At 43.9% G+C, this 11415-nt stretch overlaps 1 protein-coding gene across 8 annotated transcripts in view; it reads right to left on the bottom strand.

Moving 5' to 3' along the window:
* LOC141726826 (uncharacterized) overlaps window positions 1-11415 on the bottom strand; it is a 29568-nt gene that overhangs the window by 17949 nt on the left and 204 nt on the right. For 4 of the 8 annotated variants that reach the window (XR_012577799.1, XR_012577797.1, XR_012577794.1 and 1 more), the window contains exon 1: window positions 11274-11412. The exons of the other annotated variants lie outside the window; for them this stretch is intronic. The gene's annotated coding sequence lies outside the window, so the exon portion shown is untranslated. Of the gene's footprint in view, window positions 1-11273; window positions 11413-11415 lie in introns of those variants that run through there. 8 annotated transcript variants of the gene reach the window in all.

The following is an 11415-nucleotide window of genomic DNA, read 5'->3' as shown; positions in this document are numbered from 1 at the left end:
ATTAATTATAGTAAACGAGCTCTGCAAATTGCTCACATGGTGTGAGAGCCATGAACTGAAATAAACAGGGCCAGGAGACTCCTTCTCCTTTTTAATGCCTTTATTAAAAAGTGATCAGCTCAGGATTGGGCGGCTCGGCAGGGCTGCAGGCCCCGTTGCGTCTCCCAGGGCGACTCAGAGGAGGAGGATATGCACAGTGTTATGAACAAAAATTCAGTTAATATTTTTTTTTGAGAAAGAGTTACAGGGAAGCAGCCAGGTCTCTGTCTCTGCCAAAGTACTTAGTGCTTTGTTATTGTAATACCGGGTCGTTAAGGCTTATCTCTTCTTTTGTATTAGTAAAAAGCCTGGCTGGGTGCGGTGGACCCTTCCCCCGAGGCTGTGCTCTCTTACAACATAGAGAAGACACCTGAGAGGGTGGGGGGGGTTATGCAAAGTGACTCCAAAGTCCAGAATGCTTTGTGGGACCCCGACTCGAAATGCAACGAGAAAACCCCAAAAACAACGAGCCAAATAAGAATTGAGAGACTAAAGTGATGTCTGGACTTGAGGAGCCGAGTGCTGAGCCTGCAGAGATGCTGAACACCTTCGGAGCCCCCTCTCGCCCCGAGCAGGGAGTGGTCCCAACGCCGGGACCAGGGTAACCGGCGATGCTCAGAAGCAACATCTGACGGGGACATCACGCCCTAAAAGGCTCCCACGAGGACTGGATCCCCGAGCTCTGCCCCTAGTGGACCGAGCTGCGCATATCCTCCTCCTCTGAGTCGCCCTGGGAGACGCGACGGGGACTGCAGCCCTGCCGAGCCGCCCAATCCTGAGCTGATCACTTTTAATAAAGGCATTATAAAGGAGAAGGAGTCTCCTGGCCCTGTTTATTTCACACAGCTCTGTCCACTAGGGGCAGAGCCGGGGGATCCAGTCCTCGTGGGAGCCTTTAGGGCGTGATGTCCCCGTCAGATCTTACTTTCTCAGCGTTCAGTCCTGCTTGGTCCCGGCATTGGGACGACTCTGCTCAGGGCGAGAGGGGCTCCGCACCTCTGCAGGCTCAGCACTTGGCTCCTCATGTCCAGACATCACTTTAGTCTCTCCATTCTTATTTGGCTCGTTGTTTTTGGGGTTTTCTCTGTGGGTTTGGAGTCGGGGTCCCACAAAGCATTCTGGTCTTTGGAGTCAATTTGCATAACCCCCCCCCCTCCAGGTCTCTTCTCTTCACTGTTCTGGGAAAGGTACAACTTAGCCTCGGGCAAGGCTCTGCTGATACAAAGGGAGTGATAAGCCACAATGACCCGTGATTACAATAACAAAGCACTAAGAACCCTGGCAGAGACAGATCTGGCTGCGTCCCTGTAACTCTTTCTCACAAAAAACATATTAACCGAATTTTTGTTCATAACATGAACTAAATGTGTCCAAAGAGACTGCTTTAAATTTATCGTTTTGGGAGGAGGTTGAACAATATATACTTGCTGCAGCCTCTAATGGTGAGGACACAGCCATCGGTGCTATAAAGCCTTGTCAATAGTTATGGACTTGCTAAAACAGTTGGAATATGAGAGGCAAAAGGGCAAGGGCAGCAGCGTAGTCGCTTCTTTGTACAACCCCGCGTGGGAGCCGGCACTTCCCAGGGAGCCGGCGGGACCTGGCCGCTGCGAAAATGTGCCCTGCAGCAGTAGGACTCTGGCTGACTGCTGCAGAGCGACTGTGGGGAGCGGCACAGCTCCGGGGAGTGGGGGAATCTCAGAAAAATGAGACAATCCGAGGGCTGCCCGTGCCGCGAATGCTGGCACTGCCCCCGGGAGGCGGAGGGGCCGATTGCGCAATCCGGTCACTTGGAGAGATGGCGGCCGCCGCAGCCCCGACAGCTCCGAGATGTCCCGTGTCCACTCCGGACTGCTGTAATCACAATGCAGCCAACTTGGGCCACTATATTGCCAATCAAGGCGCGCACACCATGCCGCCCTGTTGTGGAGGACCAAACCACGTGGCGGCCGCTCGTGCCCCCCTCGGGACACCGTGCCATGCGGCCGCTGAAACCACTCCCCCACCATTTGCAACCGCGCCGCCCGCACTTCCCATCACCATGGAAATGCCAAGACTGCCCCCTCCGGAGACCGAGTGGGCAGGCTCCAAAGCCACGCCTTCATGGAGCCTGGCTGAACTTATATCGGGGGATGTGCCTACTCCCCTGATCCCGCCTGCGTCAGGGGGTAGGGCCCCGCACCCAAGCCAGCCTCCGTGGAACACAGCCGTGCCTCTAGTGGGAGTGGCCTCATTTCTGACCCTGCCCCCAAGGCCGAGTCTGGGAACGTCACCACCTGGCGTTCCTGCACACGTCAAACCCAGAAGTGGAGCGTGGGAAAAGCCCTTGCGAGGAGCCTGTCCGGCCAAAGGCAGAGGAAAAACGCATGCAAAGATTTCGTGCCGTAAGAGCAGAAACAATCAAGTCTGCCCGAAGAGATGGGGCCGGATACATGGGATAACTGCATCACAACAGCTGAAATCAAACCAACCTTTCACCCAGTCCAGCGAGAAGCCAGCTTTTCCCAGCAAATGGATGGTGAGGAGAAAAACAAAAACTGGGTTTCCACCTCTCAGGAGCCTCACAACCACTTTGCCTCCTGATATATCAAGGTTTTCATATTTCAAAGACTCTAATAAACTAATAACATATGCCAAGAGTAAAAATATCGAAGGGTTATCACACAAGAGTTACAAAAATGCACAACTGTTTGTAAAATCTGCCTTAGAGTTCATAGTACAATATTTATTATTCTTGTTTGCATTTGCTAAAACCAAAATTGATAAGCCTGTGATTGCTAGTTCTGCTAAAGTTATTTGGAAAATATTACATTTCTGTCTCAGGCAGGTACTACTGTGTCTTAAAGAAACCCTAGTATGTGTACTAACATGTCTTTTCTTAGTACTACTAGTAATTATTCTTGCATTGCTTCAAGACAAATGGGTAAGATTCAAAGAATATCCACTGAGGTACACATAGAACATCAGTTTATCATAAGCAAATATCATTTGCAAAGTTTTTTAACTGAAATTCTGACACTTGTCATAATTTTAAACGTTAAAAGTCATCTATTAAAGTCAATAACAAAATTTCTAATTTCTAACAAAGGGAAAAAAATATATCGCTTGCACTGTTATGTTGAAAATTCTTCTTCCACTAGGTATTAATAAAAGCTTGTTTTTAAAATATAAATACAGAAAACCTCTCCCAACCAAGTTCATGGCCCTGATCAAACCATGAACCTGGCTGGTAAAAAAAAAAAAATATTAGTAAACCTAGATGAAGCTTTGCATAAGTTAAACCCTTTTCCCATTGGGATAAATGAAAAAGCCTCGTCTGGAAGATGTTTTTTCAAGTCCCCATAGGGAAAAAGTGACCCCCTTAGTAACCCCCTAAGTAATAGTATTCAAATTCCATGTTTTTTTCCTATTTTTATTAATTTTACAAAGAAAAAAGGTTGAAGGTACATCCCCCTCTTTTGAGTCTTAAGTAGTATGATGTTCTCATGCTTTACAATAAATCATATAACAGTACAATAACCCTATGAGATCACAAATGATCACCTACTTCATAGAGAGTTCATATAAGGACTTGATTTGTTTACAAATTATTTTTCATGTTTACAAACTCTTTTCCTGTTTACAGATTGTTTTCTGGGAGTTGGATTTTTCTCCAAGGGATAAATGGGTTACAGGTTGTTTTTTAATATTTGGGTTTTTCTCTAAGTGTGAAATGGGTTAAGGGTTAAATAGCTTTCTGCTTTTAGAGATAAGTTGTAATTTGTAACCAATAAGCATAATGCCTGTGGCCTGAATTCTCCCCTAAGAGGTCCCGGAAGTGAATGCTGCAGCTCCAGTGCAAATTAGACCCATACTGTCCTCTGTCACCCTGTTTGCAAAGGGCCCTTGCAGATAGGTGACAGAGAGCAATTCACAAAATTTTATAGACAAGAAGGGTGAGATATTACCATGATTGACAGGGGTCTTGGGTCTTGTCCAATCAAATATCTCTCAAGGCTGCAGGCATCTCACTGGCCAGAACATGAAGGGGTGTGGAGTTCAAACCAATTAGAGCATCCAGACTGTCATTCAAATGCACTATATAAGGGAGGGCTTGGGAAATAAAATCTCTGTTGCCACATGAACACCAGGGTGAGTGGTCATTGTCCCTTGCGCCACTTCCCCCCCCTTCCCCATCGTGACTTAACAGTTACTATGATTTTATTCTAAACGTAAATGTTTGAGATTATTATAGCAAGTGAAGGGGAAAGTGAAATTGTAACTGCTTGGCAGTGATAATCTGTGACCAAGAAAAGATCTGCCATGGAGGGCAAGAAGGCCCTAATGCAGAAGGGGTTGAACTGTCTGGAAGCAGGAATGCCAGAGACAGGACTCCCTGTAATGGAGTGTTCCCCTGGTGATGAGATAAACAGCTACAGCATTGTCTTGTAACCATCCTGGAATGCAAGTGCTCAGAGGCCACCTTTGGGTAGCAGAGCTGGGCAGAGGGGTGGTTCCAAGGCAGGGCTGACACCTCATACAACCGCTCATGGGATTGGTGCTGGTGCAGGGTATATAACAAATCAGCTTGTGATGCATCCTACACAAAAGATATTAAGAAATGGGGTTATATTTCTTTATAAATGTTATATTTATGTTCTATCTTTAAGTGCTCCATACTCAACTTCTGTGAAGATTCTCCTTCTGATATGACCTAAAAAATTATATTTTTTGAAGTGTGAAATCACAGTAATGGTCCTAGATGGGAAACCCTTTATCCTTTAATATTCCTAACTGGTGCTTTAAGATGATATTATTACAACTAACTGTTGCTTTCTTAGGATGTTACCTTCATTCAACAAGAAACAAGTTACTGGGTTATAAACATATGTATCACTGTGGCCAAATTGGTATCTGGAAGGATTAGGCTAATCCTCAAGCTGGTTGGGCCAGCCTAATTTATTTGGAATCTTACCACATCTTTGGTCTAGTCACTGCCTTATTTTACAATTTGAGAGTGAATATATTTAATGATAAGTCTTTAATAATATTCATAGATCTTGGGCTGCCCAGTCCTCTGAGTTGGAGGACCAAAACTGCAGGAACAGTGACTTTCCATTTGTGCACACTGAAAATGTACCAGCTGTATCAGTTGAGTGTTCATAAGTCCATAAGGCCAGATAGGATTCATCCCAGAGTACTGAAAGAGCTAGTGGATGTTACAGCAAGACCCCTCTTGATCAGCAGGACCCTGACCAAAGGTCTTTGGAGTCTGGGGAGGTCTCTGCTGACTAGAAGCTAGCCAGCATTATTCCAATTTACAAAAAGGGCTTGAGGGAAGACCCAGGAAACTACAGACCTATTAAGCTAACCCCAGTACCTGGAAAAATGATGGAAAATATCATACTGGGTGCTATTGAAAGACATGTAAAGGACAATGCAGTCATCAGGCACAGTTAACAGGGGTTCACAAAAGGAAAACCCTGTCTATCTAATCTAATATCCTTCTACAATAAAGTCACCTGACTAGTAGAATAAAGGGAAGGTGGTAGATGCAGTTTTTCTGACTTTTGGAAGGATTTGGATACTGACCCTTGCAGCATCTTTCTGGAGAAGTTGTCCAACTGTGGTATGAGCAGGTACACACAGCACTGAGTGAAGAACTGACTGAAGGGCGGGGCTCAAATGGCTGTATGAATGGGGCTACATATGGCTGGTGACTGGCCACCAGCAGCATTCCTCAGAGCTCAATTCTGTTCAATATATTTATCAATTATCTGGATGCAGGAGTTAGTTGAATGAACCATTAGCAAGTGTGCTAGTGCCTCTTACCAGGGATCAGAGGCCTTGCAGGGGGATCTAGATAGACTGGAGCATTGGGCAATCATCAGTGGCATGAAATTTAACGAGAACAAATGCCGGCTTCTGCACCTGGGACAGAGAAACACCAGGCACAAGTATAGATTGGGAGACGAATGGCTGGAGAGCAGCCCTGCAGAAAGGGATCTGGAGGTGCTGATTGACAGCAGGCCCAATTGGAGTCAGCAGTGAGCCCTGGTAGCCAAGTGGGTAAACCATGTTCTGTGGTGCATTAAATGCAGTATAACCAGCTGGTCAAATGAGGTGATTATTGCCTCTATAACTAGCAGTGCTTTGGCCCATCCTTGAGTACTGTGTGCAGTTCTGGGTTGTATAATTTTAAAAGGATGTGAAGGTGCTTGAATACATCCAGAGGAGGGCAACAAAGCTGGTGAAAGGGCTGAAAGGAATGTCCTATGAGGAGGTGCTGAGGGCTCTGAGTTTGTCTGGTTTGGAGAAAAGGAGGCTGAGGGGTGACCTCATGGCTCTCTGCAGCTTCCTGAAGAGAAGCAGAGGAAGCAGAGACAGGTGCTGAGCTCTGCTGTCTGGTATCCAGTGACAAGATGTATGGGAATGGTTCAAACTGCACCTGGTTCAGACGACATTAAAAAGCCTTTATTTGCCAAGAGGGTTGTCAAGCACCAGAACAGGCTTCCCAGAGAGGTGGTCAATGCCCCATGTGTGTCAGTGTTTAAGAGGCATTTGGACAAAGCCCTTAAGAACATGCTTTAACTTTTTGACAGTCCTGAAGTGGTCAGGCAGTTGGACTCAAGGACTGTTGTAGGTTCCTTCTAACTGAACTATTCTACTCTATAGCTAATAACTGAAGAATAATAAACATTGCTGGATGTGCAGCCAAATGGAAGCAAGTCTAAAGAAATGAAACCTCTCACCAGACAAAAGCGTTTTCTGTTACAGTTCTAAATCATGCACAGACTAACACCCTCTGTGGTGGGTTGGCCTTCACTGACAGCCAGGTGCTCACCAAGCTACTTTCTCACTTTCCTTCCTCTGCTGGATGGGGAGAAAATAAGATGGTGAAACCTCTGGGTTGAGATAAAGGCAGTTTAATGAAGATAAACAAAGGCTGCATGCCAAAGTAAAGGAAACAATAGGATTTATTCTCTACTTCCCATGAGCAGGTGATGTCCAGCCTCTTCCTTGGAAGTAGGGTTTTACTATGCATAGCAGTTACTTCAGAAGACAAACACCTTAAAAATGCCCCTCTCCCTTCCTTTTCACTTTTAATTCTGGTCATTACATCATCTGGTATGGAAGATCCCTTTGGTCTTTCTGGGTCAGCTGGCCTGGCTCTGTCCCCTCCTAATCTCTTCCCCAGCCTATCAGCCTTTGGGGGCAGGGCAAGGTTGGAGAGACACCCTTGATGGTGTGTGAGCACTGCTTAGCAGTAGCCAAAACATGCCTGAGTCATGGATACCATTCTCCCTACAAACAGAAAGCACAGCACCCTGAGGAAAGTTAACTCCATCCCAGCCAGACCCAATACAGGCTCTCAGAAAATAACCCAAAGATGCCTTGCACAGTCATGGCTTGCTTGGGTTTTCTTTTGAGAAAGAAAAGGGAGGACAAGGTAAAAGACCAAGTGTGATATGTAATGTAGTTAATTCATGCTGTATAAACAGATATGTGTGGGTATAAAATATTGTAGAAATAATGTTTTAACCTCCCCAGCCAGGAACGGAGTTCTATTCCAATTGTAACTAATTCCTGGCAGCTCAAGATAGCATCAGGCCTGTTTAATGTCTGAATGGGACCTCCCTGGACCATCAACGATCACTTCATTGTCTCCTGCACCTGGGAGATAACATCGGGGCCTTCCTGGCCCGTGATTAATTGCTGTGTCCCAAGAATTTCACTAAATTTAGACATGTCCTGATTGCATCTGGGTACTCAGAGACTGATACCAACATATTACATGTGAAAGCAAACCTCCCTTGTGTACCTAGACTTCTGTCTGCAGACTGGGACCCGTCTTTGTCTATTTCAACATATGTATGGAAATGGATTTACATTCGAATAAGTGAATAGAAAGATGTGGTCATCTTTGCCTCAGGCAGAATAAACTGTATATAAACTGGATGCTGGAAACACTCAGTGTGAACCTTTGAGGGGAGGCGTCACTGTCGGACGAACAACCAGCGCCTGTACCCGAGACTGACGCTGTCTTGATTGTGGTGGTTGCTTGAAATTCTATTTTTTTGACCCAATAAATCGTTGTTAAATTTTTCATAAACTTGGCTATCGATTTGATAATTTATAACACAACACCAAGGAATTAATAATTTATTACTTGTATGAAATAAAGCCTTGAAAGACTCATGCTTTACAAAGTTTTCTCCTCTTCTACTTCCCTTGATTTTTCCCATGGTCTAACATATATTGTTTGGATGACGAAAAGGCTTCCAAAGATACAGTCCAATAAAAAAATTAAAAAAAACCCAAACCACCTCCTCTTCTAACTACCAATTTTACATTCTTTGAAAAAAAAATCAAGGAAGGGAAAAAAGAAAAGAACAAAACCCAAGCAAACCATTTCTGATACTCTGTGGTAGTCTGTTATTTTACAGTTTGTTCTTCTGTAGTAGGTTTTAAATATTCCTTGTTATAAGTTTGTAATGGTTCATTCCATGTACCCCATTTGGTTTCCCTAATGGTTCAGTCCTGAGTTGTTTACCCCAAGATTTTCCCACCAAGTGTATGTCAATCCCCCTGTCTATCAAAGATAGCACAGCCTTCTGTTCTGGAGTGTTCCCTGTCCTTCATCCCTTCCTCAAAGCAAGATTGGATTGCAAGGTTTGCTCCTTCTCCTTGATGGCTTCTATTGGATAGCCCTTACCCTGCACTCCTGCCCTAATGCCTTCCTATTGGTTAAAAGTTGTGTCCTCCCCTCATTCCCTCCCTTCCTTAAAAAGCAGGTTTTTGTCCTCAGTTATTATCACTTATCCCTGACTCCTCTGGGGAAATAAACTTTCCTTAGAACTCAAACAAGTGATCCCTCTTGTTTCCTTCGCCTCGGTCCCTCGTATTGGGTTGTTGCTGTGTCACGTGCGCCACAACCGTCTGCTGCAGGGAGCTGCGAGCCCCTGTAAACACCTCCACCCGGGAAGGTCTCTGTAGAGATATGGGGGCAGCCTCTCTTGTGACTGCCCATTGGTCTCAGGGAGTGAGCTGGCCGGAGAACATATTCCCTGTGACCGCAGCCCACAGTTACAATACTCTATACACAGTAAGGTGTAGATTATCCTTTGAAAATGACTAAAGAGCTTCCACCAAAATGTTTTCATTTATACTTTGTTAAGCTTGTTTTTTTTTTTAAATACAATCTAAAAGCAGCAATTAAAAAAATTCAAAATTAAAGCCAGTGCAATTATACATGTACATCATCCTTGGAACACAACAACTATTTGACTACATTGTGAAAAGGTTAGACTAGTAAACATGAAGAGCAAATGAATAAGGATAGCTGTGGGTTCAAAATTATTAGTAATACTTAACATGCCAAAAAGTAGATTCCCTATATGATACAATCATTCTTTTCTGATATTAAGTGATGTTAGAAACAGTTGGAGGGGTTAGGTTTGTTTTTTAAAATAAGTACATCGCTTTTAATTCCATTAATATACACTTTTTTCCACACATGAATATTTAGGAAATTTTAATTTCTCTACACTTCAGGTTCCTGGCATTATTGTAAGTGACTGCATCCAAACAGTTATTGTTTAAATGTACTCAACCATTTTAAGACAAGGCTGGTCATGTCCTATAGCTACCTCTTAAAAATCAGCTAAATAATCATCCTTGAAAAAAGTGTAAGAATTACCTGATTTGTTTTTTATTGTTTCCTGACAGTCCCTTAACCCATATCACCAGTCAAGAAGATAGAGGATTTTGCAGAATAAGAGTGATACATGAATATTTTAAATCAAGCCCAAAAAGTTCAAAAGTTTATTTCAATATTCTCACCATAAGAAACAAATTCCTAGCTGCTAAGGCATCTCTCACTTTTCCACTAACATTTGAGAGAAAAAAGGCATACCACTTAACTTTGAAATTTAATTTTCAATAGTCTTTCAGGGAAAATTTTGCCATAAATATTTCCCAATGCATAATCTACAAGTTTGTGCATGTTATTTATTCAAACAATTCTTCAATTGTTCTAGATGCCTTGCATCTGCATCCTGTAGAATTAATACAGTGGCTTTAGACTGAAAAAGGAATCAACTCTATAGTCATCAGAGACCTATCAGTCATCCTTGACATTTCTCTAAACCATGCTTAAGCTTTGGATGTGAAATGGTATCTTTTTCAACATATTCATTTCAGGCAGTGAAAATCCAATTAAACTTGTTCGAACATGATCAGCAAAATCTACTTTGAGATAAACTGAACCATCAGAAATTTTTGTGTTTATACCCCTGGACTCATTGCTGTTTTTGAGGTTTCTATTAAGACTTAAAATAAAACATCTAACTTTCAGAATTAGAAATTATTCTCTCATTTCATTAGCACTGTGAAGAGCACAAGTGAGAAGCCTCATTTACAATATAAACAGGCTGGGGTCTGTATTTGTATCATAGAGGTGATTTTTACACTTTAACCACGTTAAACCTTTGGAACTGATAACAGAAGGCTAGCCAGATCTATCAATGTTATCTAGAGATCCAGTCCAGGATTTGGCTATAATAGCACCAAATTTTGGTGGTCATTGTCTCAAGAACATCAGTGGTTAATATGCTCTAAGTTCTTGATAGTTTTGGAAGCATCTATGCACATTTAAATTGTATAACTTCACTTGGAACCTATTTATCCCCTAAAGGGGGATGACCAAGGAACTCAACCTCCCTACAGAATTACACCAAAGAAAAAATACTATAAGAAGAGTAAAAAACCACAAAGTTTTTGTCTTCTGACATTATAACCCGCAGCTAATAAAAAAATACCCTGCCTTTAAGTTTGCCCCAAAACTCTACCACTTGGAACAAACGGTATAGTTACTTACAGGAAATAACCCATTTGTTTACTCATTTCGATAAGTTTCTCGTGTCGTCCATGGAGTCCTTAGCCTGTCACCAGCTTAGCGCTTCTACCCTGTGCCAAGACCCCCGGGGGCGGTAAGGCCAGCTGTCACCCCACATCCCGGCGGACACCGACTAGCTGCAGTGGATAGCGATGGATGCTAAGACAAGGTGGCCCGCCCCACCAGTCACATTAAGGACGACACATGCTTCCCTACTCCTCAAACAGGCTGACCAGAACCCAAGCCCCTTTCCCCACACCCTACCCTCAGTCGAACCACCCCATATACTTATCTGAGGCAGGGGCGGTGCCGAACGAGCGGGCGGGCAGAACCAGCGGGGCAGCCTGCTTCCCCTCACCTGAGTTGTAGGTGGGAAGAAAGACGAGAATACACCTGTCCTCTGTACACAACCCCAAAAACACCGCGCGACTCAACAGCCAATAGGAGGAGTGGCGCCACGCGCGGCTTTAAGCATCGCAAGAACACTGCCCCGCCTCCTC

Source organism: Zonotrichia albicollis, chromosome W (assembly GCF_047830755.1).
Source record: "Zonotrichia albicollis isolate bZonAlb1 chromosome W, bZonAlb1.hap1, whole genome shotgun sequence".
Classification (NCBI taxonomy): Eukaryota; Metazoa; Chordata; class Aves; order Passeriformes; family Passerellidae; genus Zonotrichia; species Zonotrichia albicollis.
This window is presented reverse-complemented; position numbering and strand designations above follow the sequence as displayed.